The sequence below is a fragment of the Euprymna scolopes genome, chromosome 23 (genome assembly GCF_053919585.1).
Source record: "Euprymna scolopes isolate OS-2025 chromosome 23, ASM5391958v1, whole genome shotgun sequence".
NCBI classification, from domain to species: domain Eukaryota; kingdom Metazoa; phylum Mollusca; class Cephalopoda; order Sepiida; family Sepiolidae; genus Euprymna; species Euprymna scolopes.
In genome coordinates this window covers 29,501,783-29,524,535 of record NC_136504.1, presented here as the reverse complement: position 1 = coordinate 29,524,535, position 22,753 = coordinate 29,501,783, and the positions used below count along the sequence as shown (strand labels likewise).

Here is a 22,753-nt window from a genome sequence, read left to right as displayed (position 1 = left end):
GAGTTGGACACAAAGTCGGTTTTTAATATGGGGAAAATACTGCCTCCAAAAAAGGAGCACTCTGGATAGGAACAAAAATAAAAATTGTCTCAGTCATGGAGGACCTCTCCTCCACTAAGTGAGAACAGAAAAAGTGAAATGTAATATCAGAACAGATACTACACTGTGATCGTGTATATTTAGTTTATTGTGTCTTGAAAAAATCCAATTTAAAGTAACAAAACAATAATCTGTAATTTACAATCACAACAAATTTAGTCATGAAACCCTAATAAGAATGAGGAGGGGGTCGAGGGTCTGTCTATTGTCTACAAATCCTGTGATTACTCTTAGTTGGAATCTTTCACAATAATACCGCATTCACACCGTGGAGATAATCACACTTAATTAATTAAAAAAAATATATAGTGAATACGTATATATATGTGCGCGTATATAATCACTTTTTTAAACTTTTTTTTTATACTAGCGGCTGCGCCGCGTCGGCACACACAACGCCGAGTCAAACACAAAATCGAGTACACTCAAAATCAAGTACACCCAACATCGTCTTACCATCAACGCTTACCTTGTGAATTCGGAGTATAGGAAATTTCCATATGCCCAAAACAAAATCACTGAAAAAAACAAAAATACCCTGACTAATAAGGTAAGGATAATGAGTAAACGTTGGATAAAATGATGGTTAAAATTATTACGAACTTGCCAGGATTCGAACCTGGAATCTTCTGATCCGTAGTCAGACGCGTTATCCATTGCGCCACAAGTCCTGTCCGTAAGCCGTAAGATGTTACCGCGACTGTATACAGACAGTGCTAAATTCCGTTGATATGGGCAGGTAACTTTTTCGGCATTTGCATCAAACGGCCCAAAAACCCTTATTTCGAGCTTTTTGTGTGACTCGGCGTTGTTCGTTACAAATAATATATAGATATAAGGACCTTTCATGAAAAAAAAAAGAAAGAATTTTTTAATTCGGTGCATCTTTTCGAAAATTTTATCGGTATATATATACACACATAAATAAGTAAATAAAGATTTCGAATTGTATTAATAGTATAGATTATATAAATCAAATACGTAATGTGGAAAAAGTTCATTGGTAAATAAAGTCTTAAATTTGATAGAATAAAGTCCGGTGAATGGATGTATGACGGAAAGTGAGAAAGTCTAGAATACCCCCCAAATGTATAAACCAAATAAAATACCTATTGGTGTATGTTAGCAGGGTCCTACTCCATCCTTGTCTAAGTATTAGAACTACCACTGTTTTCCTAAAACTGAAAATAAGCAGAATGTTCTCTAATTGGGAGTGGAGGCTAATAGGTGGTACAAAAAAAATTAGGAATTGACAAACAGGAGGAGGGTTAGAAGGTTACATCCGAGAAGCAATAACTGTGAGGGAAGACCGTCATTGCAGCACCGACATAAGGGAGCGATCCTTTCATCTTCCTTGTGAAGCTGGCAAAGAGTGGCAGTGCGTTCCGGACAAGTCGCTAGGTTAGGGAAAACTCAGAATTATTGAGATAAGCTCAGTCCGGCGTCCAATTCCGCTGTGAGCATATCTCCTCCTCCAACCATCCCAGCCGCTCCCTGAGGGGATCCGAAATGGTACCCACCACCAGTTCCTGATAAAGTTTCTTCCTAGGCTGTGAGAGGACATTGGTCTCCGGCGCAGCTCTAAGCACGTCTCGACATTCTGCAAAGAACTTAGATTTCCCCCTCGGCCTACGACGGCCTTCAACCGAAGGGTAGGGCTTATGGTTGGGAAAAGCGTTTCCAACCACAAGGACCCATGGAATATTCTCCACCAGAAAACAACCCAGGAAATCCAACATTTCGGCATGTGTGTGACATTTTTAAGATCGGACATTCCCAGGCCTCCCTCGCTCGGATTCTGAATACAACCTACCTGCGACTTAGTTTTTTCCCCTTTTCCCAAAGAAGCGAGAAGAAGAGTTCCGTGAAAGCTAGAAGGCGTTTCGTATGGAGAGGCAGTACAGAAAGACGGTAAAGAATGAGCGGGAAGACCTAAGTGGGGCACGCCTCTGCTCGACTGTTCAGGAACAATTTCCTTCGAATCCAAGTCCCAATCGACGATTCGACTTTTGTCTGTACTTCCAACCACTTCTTAACCAGCTGTAGGCCCGATTCAAACAAGACACCCTCAACACGAACCGGACCATCGGTCCAGTTGAATATGCTCGGAAAGGTGGGCTCGCCGATCCAGGCTCCCAACCGCATGTCGACAGACTTGCTACAGTTGAAAACGGCCCCTGTAACGTCTGTGTAACGAGGGATTGCCTTGGTCAACGCTTCGATGTCAGTGCGGCTGGACACGCAGACGATGGCGTCATCGGCGAACGCAGAACCCCTGTTGTGCGTCTCGCCAGGGAGAGCTATTTCGTGCAGGATTGGTCTCGCTACCTCGTTCCTTAACTTGCGAAGGGGGTGAGGGAGGTTCTAACGCCAGGACATAAAGCGAACAGCACTGACGCACCAGCCGAGAGACGGCGAACAACTCCGAGAGCTTATTATTTATCTGCATCTCCACCGTCGGTTTGTGATACAGAAAGGAGACACATTTGCTGAAGTCCGGATTAAAACCGGCGGCCTCTAGAATCGATCCCAGGAGACGATCGCCGACCCTATTGAAAGCCTTGAACTGATCTAAATCGATCAGTGCGGCTTTGGTGTCATATTCTATTCACTTCATGATTGTATGGATCAGATGCCGATTGTCATGCACCATATTCCCCTTCACGACATAATCGATCTAGGGTAGTTTAGCAGTGTTGAATCAGGAAATAACATCCGTTTCTGTCGATTAGGTTATCTTTTGTGCTAAGTTTATTTGAAAAAAAAAGATCTAGTGACCAAATTGATTACATTTTTGTAGCATTATTAGCTGATTTTTTTCAACGCATATCTCCCTACATATGTTTATAAAGAAATAAATGATTTGCCAATAACTAATATTGATTACCTGATAGAAAATCCGATGAATATAAACCGAATAATGAGCGTTGATGAAGATAAGTATACGTAAACAACATTTTGCTTCACCATTGTTCGAAGTTCAGATATTTAACTTCCGTTTGTTTATGCTGAGAACCAATTTTTGAAAGGTTTCAACGTTTCATGACTTTAAACGGACCCCTTCTCGACATTCACTCAGAAATATCGGACCTGAATACTTAGTGTCATTAAACTACATATTTCCAATCAATCCATGGTATTTTACCTCCACCAACTTCTTTCCAAAATGCTCCATACGAGAACATAAACATACAAAAAACATGTGTGCATGAAAACAATAAACGTAAAAAAAACGCCATAGCTAAAAAAAACTTGATCTGATTGAGCAAAACTAATGTGATTTATTGATTCAGCGCATCAGATTCGTTGTAAATCATCTAAAACAAATGTAGACAAATGTAACCATTTCGAAAAAAAATACCGCTAAGTTATTATTATTCATTTATTTATTTATTCATGTTTGTTTTATTTATATTTTTTATGTATTTATTTATATTTTTATTTCTTCATTTATTTATTTATATTTTTTATTCATTTATTTATATATATTTTTGATTTATTTATTTATTTATTTATATTTTTTATTTATTCATTTATTTATTTATTCATGTTTATTTATTTATATTTTTTATTTATTTATTTATATTTTTTATTTCTTCATTTATTTATTTATTTATATTTTTTATTCATTTATTTATTTATATTTTTGATTTATTTATTTATTTATTCATATTTTTTATTTATTCATTTATTTATTTATTTATATTCTTTATTTATTTATATTTTTATTTATTTATATTTTTATTTATTAATTTATATTTTTTATTTATTTATATTTTTTATTTATTAATTTATTTGTTTATTTATATTTTTATTTATTCATTTTTATTTATATTTTTTATTTATTTATTTATTTTTATTTTTTATTTGTTTGTTTATTTATATTTTTTATTTATTCTTTTATTTATTTATTTGTATTTTTTATTTATTCATTTAATTATTTATATTATTTATTTATTCATTTATTTATTTATTCATGTTTATTTATTTATATTTTTTATTTATTTATTTATATTTTTTATTTCTTCATTTCTTTATTTATTTATATTTTTATTCATTTATTTATTTATATTTTTTATTTATTTATTTATTTATTTATAATTTTTATTTATTCATTTATTTATTTATCTATATTTTTCATTTATTTATATTTTTATTTATTTATATTTTTATTTATTAATTTATATTTTTTATTTATTTATATTTTTATTTAATAATTTATTTGTTTATTTATATTTGTATTAATTTATTTATTTTTATTTATATTTTTTATTTATTTATTTTTATTTTTATTTGTTTATTTATTTATATTTTTTATTTATTCTTTTATTTATTTATTTGTATTTTTTATTTATTCATTTATTTATTTATATTATTTATTTATTTATATTTTTTATTTATCTATATTTTTTATTTATTTATTTATTTATATTTTTTATTTATTCATTTACTTTATTTATGTTTTTATTTATTTATTTATTGTTCATCGCTCTCCATTTACCGTTTCTGCTTTTTTTACATATTGCAGACAGTCTAATTAAGTACATATATAAATAAGTTATAAATGTTTGTATAATACTCGAATAAGAAATGTTTGAAGCACTTTCACTGAGAAAAGGGAAGGGAAGATGATGTGGATTATATTGTTTCCCCGAAGGTCTCAAATGGTTATCAAATCTTTCCGTCGGCAGAAAAAGAGTTTTCTCAAAGACGTGTTCCGCGATCTTCAAACGATTTCAAGGATACGTTATATGAAGTATCTGGAACTACTCTATCCTTCAACACATGGTGAAAGCTGGCTTATCCATCAATGGCTGACCAACCACCGAGTCCAAAGCAACATAAGACGGTTGAAACGGTTTTCCAAGTCTCTGTTTTGTATCTACCACACACACACACACACACACACACACACACACACACACACATATATATATATATATATATATATATATATATATATATATATATATATATATATATATATATATCTTTATTAGAATGGCAAAATTTTTAAAATGATGGAAAAGAAATGAACCATAATCGGCTGTTATAAAATAAACACGTCGATTAAAAAAATTACGAATTGTAATAAAATCGGTCTGTCTTCGAGGCGCTTGCTATCAGTTTTAGCCCCCTACTTTTAGCAAACAGAGAAACCTTCGTTTACAGTTGGAATTATTTGGGGGTATATATTCCATTTAATTTTTTTTTTTTTTTTTTTACAAAAAAAGTATTTCCTTCTTTCAGACATATATCCTTGAAAATTTTGTCTGACGAAAAGCGCTTCGGGTTTATTACAATTCGTGATTTTTTTTAAATCGATGTATTTAACATCCGCATATGGTTCATTTCTTTATATATATATATATATATATATATATATATATATATATATATATATATATATATATGTGTGTGTGTGTGTGTGTGTGTGTGTGTGTGTGTGTGTGTGTGTGTGTGTGTGTGTGTGTGTGTGTGTGTGTGTGTGTTGTAGAGATTTCATTTATCACAATACGAGGAATGAGATATAGTCGGTGTTGTTTGAAGAAGAAGAAAACAAGTGGCGATTTACAAATCAATAAGTACACACATATATGTCTATATATACATATATTTATTCAGTTGTATTAAATACAAATGTCTTACTTGTTATGACTGCGACCATATCCATAATAATTTCGGAAAAAATTCCATTTTCAAATAAAAAAGGAGCAAATATATGTTAATTACCTAAAACATACATAAACCCCCTCCTTACATTTGCTCCGAGGCTCTACACAGCCATCCAATTTCCGCTCCATCATCTAGCATGCTTTGAATCGATCTGTCACGCCTACTATTGAAAAAAGAATTTTTTTCCGAAATTATTATATATAGACATATATACAGAATAATATCAAACTTTTTCTACTATTTTTAATAGAATTTTAAAGTTGATTTTTTCAAAAAATCACCATTCACTGTCAATTTTATCTCGATGGATAACACATTTAGATAGGTTTTTAAAAAGGTTTTTCAATCAATTATTTTGTCTAAATGTGATTTAGGATAATTTGCTATAAGAATGTGTACACGAACTTCAAATAATTCACTCTTTTATCTCGCTCTATAGATTTCGAATGGCGAAATTAAAAAATTCAAATTTTCATGATAGTTTGGAAGAAACTACGTTAGCTGTTATATGCAAGTGAAGTTCATTTAGTCCTGTAAATTTCCATGTATTTTAATGTTTATGTTGAAGATAAAATGAAGAACCAACTGTATAAGTGTTTAATTCTTTTTTCATAAGCGATATATATATATGTATGTATATATATATATATATATATATATATATATATATATATATGTTTGTTGTTTAATATGCCCCGAAGTTAAGTAACGAGGAGGCTGCCCAGGAATGCTAGGTGCCGTATGTATTAGAGTAAACTCCTGCAACTAGTATCACGCTTAGACGTCTTGACCCTTTCTTGCCATCAGGATCAAGTTTTTCTGACCGAGTTCCCACACTTTAAACTAGGTCAAGCGAAGTTCATAGAAAAATGGAAAAAGAGGAAGATGACAATTGTTTGTAAATACGAACAACTTTTTGTAGGCCTCATGTTTTACCATAGGTGAAGTAATATCACGTAACGACAAATTGTCTAAAGAAAATATTGTATTTTTAACAAAATGTGCAATTGTTTATCGATTATTTCTTTTTAGTATCGATTCCTCAAAGCATTTCCTATTCAATTGTATATTAGCAATATGGGGTTCACTAAAAGAAATTTATTAATTTATTTTTGCAAAGATTTTAAAGTAGTGTTTGTGTGAAAATAATACAAAAATATATATCATTTTGCTAATCTGAATAATGATAATTATTATTAACACATTCAACGAATTTCACACTTCAAAACACAAAAGATGAAAAATTAAAACATTCAAAATTCGGATTTTCAACCTTAAAATCTGATACGTACACAGTTTTTTTTTGTTTTTGTTTCTTTGCTTTATCTAAAATCACCACCCTCCCTGCAATATTTTTTGTTCAGTTTTGGCCGATTACTTAAAGCATGTTTGTAACTACAAATAAGGAATGGTATTGTTGGCAAAAAGATATATATAAATATCGATTATGAAAAACATGCGCACCGTTAGAAAGTCCATTCGTCACTTAATAATCGATAAACATTTCGTATTGATTGGACGATTGATTAATTTTTGGTAGATGTTTAAAGGAGACTTCGTCACAAATACTTAATCCCTGCTTTCGTTTTAGTTGTGCCTATACTAAAGCTAGGCTAAGCAACATTTGCTTTACTGAAACATTAAATGGCACAAATACAAAATAAAGTATTGCTTACTTCTATTATTATTTATATTTAAAAGCATCCTTATTAATTTTTCCCAATGTGCTGTAAAATCATCATTTTTCACTTAAGTATAAATGCCTTTCTTAAAATAATAAACTTATATAACGTATGAGGTTAACGTGGGTTGAAGCATTGGTTAGTGTGTATTTAGAGTTAATTTATTAAAGTCAATACTATGTAGAGGTGTGATGGTAGACCCAGACTGAATCAAATTACGATATATGACCTCTTATTAGCACAATATATATATATATATATATATATATATATATATATATATATATATATATATACATATATATTTAGACAAATATGATTGAATAGCACGGACTTATTCTGTTTTACAATTTTCCTTTTTATCTTCTCCAATCTCCGAATAGTCCTTTTTGTGTTTTTCTCGAAATTTTATTTTTTTATTATTTTTGGGAGCCACATATCTTTTTTTTTTAGTTTTTGTGTAACTGGTTACGGTAATATATATTAACAGGTTGATAATTTTCTTGAATATTACTAATGTGATTCAAATTACTAATGGCTAATTTTATTTCTTTATCTACAAGAGAGTTAGGGAATTGATTATTTACTAACACTTGTTTTATATTCTTTAATTCATTAAATAATATTTTTTGCTAGAGGAAATCATCTTTGCGCGGTGTATAAGATTCCTTATTATATTCGTTTTATAGCGGAATGGAAAATGTTAAAAAAATAAAATTTATTATATATTATAAAAAAATACAGACAACAAGCCTTGTAATGAAAAACAACATTTCGCAAACAAATGACCTGTTGGAAAGGACCAATGTAGTTTAAAAATTCAGCTGCCCAATAGGAGAGTGTATCTTCAATATTAGTAGCTATGTTGGTTCAACAACTAACACATTGTCGTGAAGATTGACTCTCCACCTCTCTGACTCTAACTCCATATCACAACATTTGAAGGGACATGGCTGCCAACATTCGGAATTTCGAAAAATTATGGTAGAACATACAAAAGTATTGCAGAGTGAGAGAAATGTAAATAGGCTAAGAATACTCGAAGCATTGTACATTAAAACAAAGAAGCCTCAAATGAATAATATTAATTATGAGTGCAGCCGGAACATTTTGAAATGTTTGGGATAAATGTTTAATAATGTATATGTGTGCTTGTATATATAAATCTGTTTTATATATGCACAAGAATATCGCCCACTTAACTTGTAACAAATTACCACGTGACTAGGAAAAATATATATATATAAGTAAATTAAAAAGAAAAACAATCCCTACATTTATTTCTACAATATGCCTGAGGATGAGAGAAGTACTTCTGTCGAAAGCGTTCGCGATTATGGATCCAACATATATAATTTCGAGAAAAACACAAAAAGGACTATTCGGAGATTGGAGAAGATAAAAAGGAAAATTGTAAAACAGAATAATTCCGTGCTATTCAATAATATTTGTCTAAATGAGAAAATGGTGCCTAAATATACACTATATATATATATATATATATATATATATATATACTAGACTACCTGTGACCCATTAGGTCAGTATATGCAATAGTTAGCTATGCATTAGTGAGTATACAGAATAAAAACTGATGGTCGTGACTGTAGTACTTACCAACACAACAAACGCCCTCGTGTTTGTGCCTTGTATAGGCATGCGTGACAACAAAACTTGGGTTTTTATAAGCGGAAGTCTCGAGGTTGTCAGGAATCTACAGGCGCATGCGCAAGAGAAGGGATTGAGATAGTGGTATAAAGGCAGGTCGAGTGAGAAGGTTGTTGTGGTTGTTGTCATTGGACGTTACAGTGACGCATGCGTTAGCAGGTGATTAAGAGGCGGTTTATTTTTGTGTGTCAAGTCGCGCACCTCGGTGAAGGTCATAAAAATCGTTCACCTCGGTGAAGGTGAATGTCATGAAGAAAATATGTTTAATAATTACAAATGGATCAAGAATATATATATATATGTGTGTGTGTGTGTGTGTGTGTGTGTGTGTGTGTGTGTGTGTGTGTGTGTAACATATACATAACAACAACATTATATAAACGCAAATTTAAATGGAAAACATATAGATAGAATTTTCTAAGTCGGTACAACGTTAAACATAACTATACCCCTAATAATCTCATTTATTATTCTATTGTCTTAATTTTGTGAAAATATTATACATATATGTGTGTGTGTGTGTTTGTATGTATGTATGTTTGTATGTATATATATATATATACATACAAACATACATATATATATATATATATATATATATATATATATATATATATATACGACACAATCACGTTAGCACACCGATTCCCAAGGAAACACCCGAGACAAACAACAATGAGCCTGGCCAGTACCATATGTGTGACTATTTGGGAATACTAATCGCTCTATAGGGTAGAATACTTCCAACATCAGGAGAAGTAAGGCGCCTTATTCACTTCGCTATGCAGTTGTCGTCTCGTGGGCAAGATTGAATACCCATTAGCCACCGATCAGGGTACGTGAAGTTACAGCAACCAGCCAATGGATGAACTGTTGATGCTTTTTTTTTCGGAATTGGTCAACTTTTTGTTGTGTTAGACAATGATACTCATTGAGGTGCAGTGGCTAGGCTTACTTGTTCTGTATGAGACTTGATCCTATAGCAAGTAATTGCAACTTACTATAGGTACAATACTGCAAAGTTCACCGTGGCGAAACGATACCAACGCAGGCAGTTATTCTCACTCTTCCTGGTCTACATCAAATTATCTCCCAAAACACATACTTAAATCATTCGTTGACATCTATGCTGATGACACGACAATCTATGGCAACACATCAAAAGCCGAAAATGACAAAGTTCTCTTATTCTCTCTCCTCTGATCTTGAGCGTGTGGTACAGTGGGGAAAGAGGTGGCTGGTTACTTTTAATGCATCTCAAAACCAAGCTCCTATATTTACATCATCAGCGCTCTGATCCCCATCTGGCATCAATTGAAATGGATGGTTCTCGTCTTGGGGAGGCTCCATGTTTTGACAAGCTTCTGGGTTTGTCCTTTACTCCTGATCTGAAATGAAACACGTACATCAAGTCTGTTGTCAAGGTGGCTTGAAAAATGATAGTATCCCTCTATCGCTCCAGCAGATATCTCACAGCTGATGCAATTCTCCATCTATACAACAGCCAAGTACGTCCAAGGATGGAGTACTGCTGCCACATATGGGCAGGAGCTGCTAAAATAGCCTATCCTGCCTTGACAGAGTACAAAATAGACTTCGTGGCCTAGTGAGGGATGCCCTTTTCTCTTCCCTGAAACCTCTCTCCCACAGAATAGACGTTGCGAGCCTGTATTTGTTTTGTCGTTATACCCATGACAAGTGGTCGTCTGAGCTGCAGTCTCTTATTCCCCCCTCGTCAAACTTTCACGATAAACACCCGTCTAGCTGAAACCACTGGCAATACTTTTCCCCACTCTTTATCTGTGCTTAAATCAAAACGTAGATTCCATGAATAAAGCTTCTTTCTTAGAAGTGCAAACCTGTGGAACTCTGTTTCATTTGCCTGCTTCCCACCTGACTACAACTTGGATGTCTTCAAGTCCAACATAAACAAATTCCTGATAAATCGCCCCCTTAAGTAAGACACTTTATCAAATCTCCATTATTAACGATTACTACGATATTATACCATTGGTTACTGCACACGCAATAACCCTTATCCCCGAGGGACTTCCGGGCCTTGATGTGGTGACTACATGTAAAAAAAAGGCAGAACTGATGAGTTTTGATTACCGATAACAAGCCTTATACATGAATAAGGCATATAAATGTACGTTATTTTTAATATTCTATAACATTATATTATATCTAAATGACCATTTTGATATGGCCAAGCGGAAATTTCGTATGAAATGATATTCCGAGAAAAAATCCTTCGTCATGTATGTGTTCAATTTTATTACGTTGCATGAAGTATTGCGAATCACTATTCTGAAACGCATGGCGCATGATGCTCTGTTCATTAAGGTCTTACCAACAACCGAGTATAAAGCTAGATTACAAGGTTGAGTCTTCCTATATTTTGTATCTACGATGCACATGCACTCATGTACACAAGCATACATACACACAAGCATACATCCACACTCTCACGCATACATACATAATACATCATACATACATACATACATACATACAGACATACATCATGCATACATGCATGCATACATACATTTGTGATGTTCGTCCTTCGAAGTCGAAGATGACCACGACATCAGTGAGTAAAAGTATTGTTTTTGTGCTTCCGGAGATGACTTGTAAGGCCGATCCGGGCATGGAAGGCTCTCCCACAATTTGGACAGTGGCTAGAAGGTGTTGTGGGGACAGAGCTTGTTGCTCTGGCTTTGCAGGTTGCACACTTCTGTACTGCTTTGAAGATTCTTATCTCTTCAGCTGTTTCAGTTCCTTTGTTGATGAGGTGATGCCAGTGAGATCTGTCTGATGCAAGCGATTCCCAGGACTCGGTACTGATGTTGAAGTCTTTGAGGGAGACTTTGAAGTTGTCCTTAAAGCGTTTTCTTGGTGCTCCGATTGAACGCTTGCCTTGGCACAACTGGCCATACAGGAGTTGTTTTGGGATTCTTTCATCTGGCATGCGGAAGACGTGACCTACCCATCTCAGCTCTCTTCAACTCTGTTGTGATTGAGATTGAAGTTAGCAAGTTTACTATGGATGCTGCTTTGGAATTCCTCTTTTGTTTTAGAACATTTCAATTTGGCTGTATTGAGCCTCTTGGCTGTTTTTTTACCCTGACTTTCTCTTTTGTTGGATGAAGAAGTTGAATTTGGAGATGATGAGGCGGTGGTCGGTTCAACAATCAGCCCCGCATATGGCTTTGGTCAGTCTCATGTTCTGCCTTCCCTTGACTCTGGTAATGACATAGTCGATTTGATGCCAGTGCCGAGAGCGTGGATGCGTCCATGTGATTTTATTGCGATTTGGGAGGCGGAGCATAGTGTTTGTGATGTTGAGATCATGTGACGCACAGGTTCTTAGGAGGAGGAGTCCGTTGCTATTGCATTTGCCTACTCTATGCTTTCCAATGATGTTGTGCCAGGCTTGATGATCTGTACCGATACGTGCATTGAAGTCGCCAAGAATTACAAGCTTCTCCGACTGAGGGACAGAGGAAATAAGAGAGTCCAGCTCTTCATAAAACTTATCTTTGACCTCATCAGGGTTAGTCATCGTTGGGGGGCATAGGTGCTGACCAGCGTAACGCTGGTGTTGCGTCCAATAAGTAACTGCATTTTCATTAGTCTGTCGTCGATACCTTCAGGAATGCTTGCTAGTTTTGGTACAAATACATGCATACACACACGCATACATACACACTCTCACGCATACATACATGCATACATACATACACGCATAGTCATTTGTTTCTTAAAAGCATTTTTCCTATATATTTTAATGATAAAAAATACAGGATTAAATATAGTTATACTTTATTGGATTGAGTTTTTTTTTCAAAGGAATCACAAATTATAAAACCCCGGATGGCAGCTCAGGGATAAGTGTTTGTGAGTGTAAGGTTGTCAGTGAGTCAACGCATTAGTAGCAGATTTTGGTGGGAATTGAGCAGAATCTGACTATTTAAGGAGGGTGAAAAGCAAGGACTTGCACACATAGAACTTGAAGGCAACAGTGTTGCAATCAGCTGGGAAATATGCCAACGGAACAGAGATTCGCAGGTCTGCAGTTCTTTGTCCATAGAGTTTGCGTTTAGATTTAATCACTGAGAGTAGGGGGATTTCTGGTGTACTTCTCTCCATTTTCTTTTGCCGAATCCTGATTCAATGACCTGAAAGTTTGTAATGCCTTTGTGAGTTTTCTGTGCGAAAATAGAAACGATGAAGCCTCTGCGTAATACACACACACACACACACACACACACACACACACACACACACATATATATATATATATATATATATATATATATATATATATATATATAAGAGTAAAAAGTTAATAAAACATGTTAAAAACACTTTAAAAAAGAGTTAAAAACATATTTAATCTGAAAAGGAAACATTAAATAAGTGGATAGTCCTTAATCCGAGGAGTTTCGAAGAAATACTTTTCTTCTAATCAGAGGGTAGGAATTAGCAAAATGCGGGATCGGATTTTGCATACAAAAGTATTTGATGAAACTGCAAGTAAGTCAAAGATCTTACTTGATAACAAAAAGTGAAGCAGATGAAATATGGTGAAGAAAAAGGTGATCTCACGTGAATGGATAGCCTCGTGAAAGGTAAATTATCCAATGACGGTAAAATCCAAAAATGTAAATCCAAGAAATCCAATTAAATTTCCATTCGCACAAGTAAAATCCAAGGAAATCGCGTAATTGGAAGATGGTCTAAAATAATCCAAAACGCCGAAATCCGTGAAATAATTCACAAGTATGTACAAGGAAAAGGGGGGGGGGAATTCCAATGATATAAATAAAAGAAAAATAAGATATGCGTTTAACACGGCTGCCGAGACAAAGTGTAATTAAGCAAAATCAGTGAAGAAGAAGAGAAAAAAAGATTAACGGGTGATAGAATTCAATATAAAATAGATGAGCAAATGTCAAAATGACGTTAAAAGGCGCGAAAAATATAGGGTAAAAAGAGGTCAACTAAAATGTACAGGTTATTACTTAAGAAAATGTCAGCAAGAGTTATTAAAAGACACTAAATGGAAAAATAAATAAATAAAAAATAAATAAAATAAAATATAAAATGAAAATACAAATTTTTTATTTTTTATTTATATATATATATATATAAATTCGTATACCTGTTTATTTGTTTTTATTTACAATTTAATTAATATATGCAAAAGGCCCATTATTCTAGTGTTTCATTTATTCCTATACATAGTATGTTTTTTCAAAAATATATGATTAAGGAAAATTGATTTTATTAAATAGCGGTGTGTTAGTTATTGTGTATATAGTGAGAGAATTGTTTTAAGTGTTCTATTTAAATTTATTATTTACAATTTATTTATATTTATACCATATTTAATTTAACTTATTTTTACCGACATCGATTCTTTTTTATAAACAAGTTTGAGTTAATTCTCCTGGGCGTGAACTTTGTTCTTTTTGTTTTTATTTTCTTTTTCGGCGGATATTAAAACTAAAATTTTCAAGCATTATTTTTGGAATTAGTTTAAATAAAATAATTTCTCTGATTTCGCAATTAACGTAGTGGTCCAGTGAATTCAATTCAATTACGTTTCTTTATTTAAAACAAAAACAAACAAAAAAACTTTCATTTACAATTTTTTACCAGTTTTTTTTCTTCACATTTTTTGACATCGTAACTGCTAATGTTTGTATTTTAATAACACAATAAGTCATAACTCATCATTTTTATAACATAAAAACGTGTATTTCGGTTGACACAAATTCTACTTTGGTATTTTTGAAACTGAATTATTTACAGTTTATTTTCGTTGCAACAGTCTATAAAACAAATCTTTCTAGACTGAAGTAGCATAAAAGAAATTCGCTTAAACTGGAGTATAGTCATAAAATGGTGCTCAATATCCCTTCTGCTGAAATATCTGGTGAAACGTTTGTCAGCTACTTCTTTCTTCGTTGGGGGGGTACATTTTCGTGCTTTCATACGTCATTTTATTTTTGAAATTTTTGTTGGGGTAACGATGGAGTTGACAATATAATAATGAAAAAACTGCTCAATATTCTTAATACAGCAGGTGTGGCAAAACCGAACTTCATGTCGACCCTGGCAACGCTGGGTATCCATGCTAGTATATATATATATATATATATATATATATATATATATATATATATATATATATATATATATATATATATATATAGATTTTTGTCAAGCGATACATACGGTTAATATTGGCTCCGCCTCGGAGCTCATTTTTTTATTTACTTAGAAAGTCGCCCTTTTTAATTCGGACGTATATACCATTTTTATTTATTTATTAATTATTTTTAAAACAGTATATATATATGTATGTATACATACCTTACAATCTAGCTCTATTCATGCATTGAATAAATTCTGTTGAAGTAAATACTGAAAATCGCTACATAAAATAGTATATCCTTTTATAACATGTTATGTAGGCACATAAAATAATATGTGTGTGTGTGTGGGTGTGTGTTTGCGTTCTCTATGTATGCATATGTTTATGCGTGTGTGTCTTTGCGTTATGTATAAAAGAAAGGTCGGACATTTACACAAAACATAAAATTGTATACCTATGTACAATTAACCAGTGATAATGGACATGGATTCGGATCTCCAACGCCCCTCCCCCAATAAAAAAAAACATAAACAAAGAGAGCTAGTGAGGCAGAAAATCGCTTAAAATATCAAATATATACTTTACTCTGATGGAATTAAATAATATGCATAATATTCTCCGATTAAAGTGATTTGAAATTAAATAAAAGTTTCATACATCCTAAGTGATTTTTTTCCTGTTAAACGAACTAAATTCGAACTTGAAACACTGAAGCTGTCAGCACTGTGTCAGTCATTAACTACTTAACCATTGTCACCTCATAAAGCTTTCCAGTTTTAGTTGATATTGGGCATCATTTATTTATTTATATGAATCGTACGATTCTACCGTTGGCCTTCGTTTACCCAATATCTTTCTAGTTAGAATTCTTTCCAGAAAGACATTTTAGGAAAGTAGAAAGTGAACCTTGCGTTTATTTTAGCAGCTTCGTAGCTCGCAGCTCTCGCTTTCAATATTTTGTCCTTTAGTCCTCATATTCTATGAGTGATATTTCTGACAAAGAGGGAAGAAATGCTGTTTTCTGGGTCAGAATCTATCCGTACAAACACTCATCGTTAGCCAGGTTTAGATCTTGAATTTTTATGCTTAACACTTTCCATAAAGAGGCTACATGTCTTGTCTTGACAAATTTCCATAAAAAAAATATCGGGTACTTACATAAATGTTGCCGACATCCCTAAGTGATTTTTTTTCTATAAAGACGAACTGGATTCGAACTCGACATGCCCAGGTTATCGGTTGTGCTTTTAAATACTTAGTCATAGTCACCTCCCTTTACTTTGTGTATAAGTGAACGATATCAACATCTCATTGTCATTGCAGGCTTGAGGAAACATTGCTAGTTAATTCGACGTGATGCCTTTTGAACCGACTAAAAGTCTTATAGTCAACAAATGGTTGTTTCTGTTTTTGTTAGTTGATCCGGGCTTTAATCAATGGCAGCTTGGATTTCCCTGCGTTTGAACAATAAATTCTGTTCACTGTTTCTTTTTTTTTTTAAGATTTGTTTTATACTCTTTCTTTTTATTTATATTTATCTTTGGCAGATTTTTTTTATTATAAAGAATAATTTGTATTACTTGTTTTTATCGGACTATTGTTCTCATATTGAGTAGTATTTATGCAACGTTTCGGACGATGTAGTCTCCGACCTTTGTCAGGTATGCTGATCGCCATTTTGGAAAAGAAAAGAGAAAAGTTACTGGATCCGTAGATGGTTTCGTAGTTTTGGAGTTTTTTTTTTTGTTTTTTTTTTGTTTTTTTTTCTTTGTTTTTATTTATTTATACTTTGGTTTTTGTCTTTTTCGCCTTATAAATAACACTCAAGGTGAAAGCAATATTTCAATCAAAACAAATGATAAAATCAGCCTCATCTAAAACATTATGAAATGCAACAAAGAATTAGTTTTTCTTACAAATGCATTATTATTTTGTATTCTTTTGCTTCTTTTTTATCCTTATTAACCCCAAAGAAGACACATACTTAAATCATTCGTTGATATCTATGCTGATGACACGACCATCTACGGCAACACATCAAAGGCTGTAAATGACAAAGTTCTCTTTGATTCTCTCTCCTCTGATCCCGAGCGCGTGGTTCAGTGGGGAAAGACGTGGCTGGTTACCTTTAATGTATCTAAAACCAAGCTCCTATCTTTACATCATCAACGCTCTGATCCCCATCTGGCATCAATTGAAATTGATGGCTCTCGTCTAGGAGAAGCCCCATGTTTTGACAAGCTTCTGGGTTTGTCCTTTACTCCTGATCTGAAATGGAACACGTACATCAGGTCTGTTGCCAAGGTCGCTGGAAAGATGGTAGGATCCTTTTTACCGCTCAAGAAGATATCTCACTACTGATGCAATTCTCTATCTATATAAAAGCCAAGTACGTCCAAGGATGGAATAATGCTGCCAGATCTGGGTAGGAGCCGCTAAAAACAGCCTATCCTGCCTTGACAGAGTACAAAATAGACTTCGTGGCCTAGTGGGGGATGCCCTTTTCTCTACCCTGCAACCTCTCTCCCACAGAAGAGACGTTGCGAGCCTATCCTTATTTCATCGTTATTTCCATGGCAGGTGCTCGTCTGAACTCCAATCTGTGGTCCCGCCTCGCCGATCCTTCACGAAAAACACCCGTCTAGCTGAATCCACTGTGAAAAATTTCCCCCACTCTTTATCTGTGCCTAAATCAAAACGTAGATTCCATGAACAAAGCTTCTTTCTTAGAACTGCACGCTTCTGTTCCGTCTGCCTGCTTCCCACCTGACTACAACTTGGATGTCTTCAAGTCCAACGTTAACAATTCCTAATGAACCGCCCTCTTAAGTAAACACTTCATTAAATCTCCACACTAACGTACTGTACTTGCAATAACCCTTATCCCTGAGTGGCTTCCGGACCTTGAAAGTGGTGACTACCGTGTAAAAAAAAACGTTGCCATTTGCATGTAAGTGGCTACTATTGGAGACATCATGAACACTGTATAGGGAGTTGAATATCGAGATGTGTGTTCATATTACATTTAAATATCTGCATGTTAGTACAGTCGGTGAAGCAGGGGACTAGGAGAGAATTCCAAAGTTTTTCAACGTAGTGGAAGAAACAAATCGAGTAGAAGGCTCCTCGGCATCTCGAAATCTCCATGGTTGGATTTTGTTCCAATAAATATTTCCTGTAATATAATTGAAAACTATTGAAAATTTCTTTCTAATATTGTCATTCTTTTATATATTAACTCGTGTCAACGTTGTTTCCTACGAACTGCATTGATATAGCCTTCAACCCCAACATTTTTGTGTTATTTGGACAATAATTCTCATCTTGAGTGTTTTTTCACAACGTTTCGGTCGATGTAACCTCGACCATCTTTTTTCACTATTATCTTCAGGCGTATTCACTCTAGATTTTATTGGTGAATAGTGAAAAAAAGATTGTCGGAGTTTACATCGGCCGAAACGTTGTAAAAAAAAAAAACAACCGAGATGAGGATAATACCAAAACTAATTATGGACCTCATTTCAAAAATATACATCCATCATATAAACAAAAAAAAACAAAAAAACGGAATGGACCTGGATTTATTAATTAAAAAAATAAATAGACTTGACGCTATTTGCGCTTTGAATTTCTAACGGCTGTGTTCGTTGGGAAAGCAAAAATAAAAATAAAAACAACTTTTTTTCGCTATTCACAAATAACATCCAGCGTGAATACGCCTGAAGAGCTCCTGGATATGACCTTTAACTATATTCGATTGTGAGGTCCCAGCTTGCGGACTTTGGGAAGTGTGGATCCAACCTTTAATTTCCATTGCTCCCAGGTCCACTCTGACCCAGAATGGTAGTACCTGTTAGGGTCCGAATCTGCTTATCCTTCAGCTAACATTCACGTATGTGGTGACTTCAATGTTCACAACGTCGAATGGTTGACCCACTCTAACAAGACCGATGATGAGGGGAGGTTCTGTCATAATTTCTCCATTGCCTATGACCTCACTCAGATTGTTCAGGAACCCACCCGTGTACCCGACAATGACGGCCAGTATGCGAGCCTACTAGACCTTTTTCTCACAACTTACCCTGAACTATGTTCAGTTTCTGTTCTGTCGCCTCTTGGATCTTCCGACCACTATGTTGTATCAGTTAAGATAAAAATGAAATGTAAAAGGTCCCCAGACGTACCTCTCCATCGTACAGTATATCGATACACTAAGGCTGACTGGGATAGCTTCTGTACATTTATATCTGATCTACCTCTGCATTCCATGTTTAAAAAGGATGTGTCCTCTATAGTATTAGACCTGACGGAATGGTTAATTGTAGGTATTGACCGTTTCATACCCTCGAAAATGTTTCAGCAAAAATCTAACAGCCAGCCATGGTTCTCTCCAGCATGTGCTGCTGCCATTGCGCACAGAAATCACTTTTTCCACTGTTTGCAACGTAATAGATGTATGAAAACTAAAGCTGCTTTCAGGACTGCCAGCAACCATTGTAAGAAAGTAATAAAGAATGCAAGAGAGTTGTATGCTCAATCTGTTAAGTCCAAATAGCCGAGCAGCGGCTTGGTTCCCACCAGTTTTGGCAAATAGCAAACAGAATCCTGAACAAAAGCATGTGCTCCATCCCAACTATTATCAATGGACCTGAGGTAATCTCGTCAGCATCAGACAAAGCCAAACTCTTTGTCAAGAACTTTGCAGCTAATTCTACCCTTTGCGATCAAGGCCGCCAACCCCCAATATTTCCTCCTGTATCAGAAAACACGCTATGTGATATACTTATATCTGTACGTGATGTTGCCAAGCTAATCAAAAACCTTGACTCCAGTAAAGCAACTGGCCCTGACGGTATTCCAATTATAGTACTCAAAAAACTTCAACCTGAACTAGCGTCCATACTTACAAAACTGTTTAAACGTTGTCTTAAGGAGAATAGTTTCCCATCTCGCTGGAAAATTTCATCAGTATGCCCTGTATTTAAGAATTCAGGTGATCGCTCATCCCCCTCTCAGTACAGGCCAATAAGTCTCCTGTGCGTCATGAGTAAGTTGCTGGAATCTGTGTTAAATACAGAAGTAATCAACCATCTCAACAAAAATAACCTTCTTAGTGACACTCAATATGGTTTCCGTTCTGCTAGATCTACAGCAGATGTGCTTACAGTTATATCTCATAGGATTAGCAAATCTCTCGACGGAGGCAACCTTTCTAGGGCAATTGCTCTTGACATATCTAAGGCCTTTGATAGGGTATGGCATAAAGGTTTACTTCATAAGATCTCTAGCTATAGTATTGCTGGAAATGTCTTCTCAATTATAAAATCATTTCTTTCTGATAGGTTCATAAGAGTAGTAGTTGAGGGGCAAAAATCAGAAGCTCACAGTATTAATGCCGGTGTCCCTCAGGGGTCCATCCTGGGCCCAACTCTTTTCCTGATCTACATTAATGATCTTCCAAATTACATCCTTACATCATTTGTAGACATCTATGCTGACGACACTACCATTTATGGTAGCACATCTAAGACAGTAAACGAACAAGTTCTCTCCAATTCTCTATCCTCTGATCTTGAGCACGTAGTACAATGGGGTAAGGAGTGGCTGGTTACTTTTAATGCATCTAAGACCAAGCTTCTCTCTTTACATCATCAACATTCTGATCCACATCTGGCATCAATTGAAATGAATGACTCTCGTCTTCAGGAGGCCTCAAGTTTTGACAAGCTTCTTGGCTTGACCATTACTCCTGATCTTAAATGGAACACGTACATCAAATCTGTTGCCAAGGCCGCTGGAAAAATGGTGGGATCTTTCTATCGATCCAGTAGATATCTCACTGCTGATGCTATTCTCTATCTATATAAGAGGATGGAATACTGTTGCCACATCTGGGCAGGAGCTGCTAGAAAGGACTTGGCCTGCCTTGATATTCAAAATAGACTTCGTAGCCTCGTAGGAGATGTCCTTTTCTCTTCCTTGCAACCTCTATCTCACAGGAGAGATGTTGCGAGTTTGTCTCTGATGTATCCTTATTTTCATGGAAGGTGTTCGACTGAGCTTCAATCTATGGTCCCTCCTCGCCAAACTTTCACAAGAAACACTCGTCTAGCTGTAAACACTATCAATAATTCCCCCCACTCTTTATCTGTGCCTAAACCTAAACGTAGATTCCATGAACAAAACTTCTTTCTTAGAACTGCACGCCTGTGGAATTGTCTTCCGTTTTCCTGCTTTCCGGCTAACTACAATATGGTTGTCTTCAAGTCTAACGTAAATAAGTTCTTGATGAACCGTTCCATATAAGTTATCAAATTTACCAAATTTTCATTACTAATGATTACTATATTGTCCAATTTCTACTGTACACTCTTTAACCCCTATCCTTGAGTGGCCGCTTGGCCTTGATAATGTGGTGATGCCTATGTAAAAAAAAAAAAACTATGGGTTAAATAGAAACCGACTTGAAAAAATATATATTCTACTAAAAAGGGTTTTCTTCGAGATAATTGGATTCGGCATTAAATAACCTGAAAAGGCTGGATATGCTATAAAACGAAAACAACCAACGCCTGAAGATGGTCGGAGGTTACATCGGCCGAAAAGTTGTGGAAAAAACAACCAAGATTAGAATAATAGTCCAAATAATACAAAAACATAATTATCAATCCTGGTCTCAAAAATGTACATCAATCCTGTAAATATTAAGTCGAAGGATTTGGATGATCTGTCATGGCAATCGGTGGTTGAAAGGGTTTCTGTAATTGCTAAAGGAAATAAGCTCAGTTTCCATTCAACAACAAACTAACGGTTCTTTTCAGAGGTTTTTGCCATTGCATTAGCTATGTGCACATTCGATTTACCCTCCTGTATATTATAGAATGTGGTATCAACAGCAAATATACCAATCTCGAACATAGTTTTATCAGGGAGATTGTTTATGATGTGTTAATATACTTCGTCTAACGAAGTTTAGTTTATCATTGCCAGCTGAAAACCGCGACAACGATACTTTTCATTCTCAAGATTGTCATGTCCAAGTGGAAACTTTTAAATTAACGCTACCATATACATTCATTAACACCTCCTGATTTGTCGATGTTATGGGACATTTGCGTTAAAATGTGACTAAATTTAAACTTGTGTAAAAGAACTGTATTCATTTGCTTAATTTCTATAAACTTTGTAAATGATCTGCACGTTGCAAGAACATAAAATTTAAATGAATCTAATTACAGAAACGTGTAGACGAAAAATCGCGCTTTAAAATGGTGTATACTAGCACGAAACCCGGTGTTGTACGGGCGTAACATATATTTTAATATTATATTTTAATTTATGCAGATATCGGATGTATTATTATAGACCAAATTCTTTATTTTGTATATTATATTGAACCCAATATATCGTACTCGCCATCAGCATTGTCCGGCGTTGCCAAGCGTTGACAAGCGTTGCC

The 22,753-nt window shown here is 34.5% G+C and overlaps 1 non-coding gene across 1 annotated transcript; it reads right to left on the bottom strand.

The window, feature by feature from the left end:
• Positions 1-697: 697 nt before the first annotated feature.
• Trnar-acg (transfer RNA arginine (anticodon ACG)) lies at positions 698-770 on the bottom strand. Its single transcript has one exon. It is a non-coding gene; the product is annotated as a tRNA-Arg (tRNA).
• Positions 771-22,753: the final 21,983 nt, after the last annotated feature.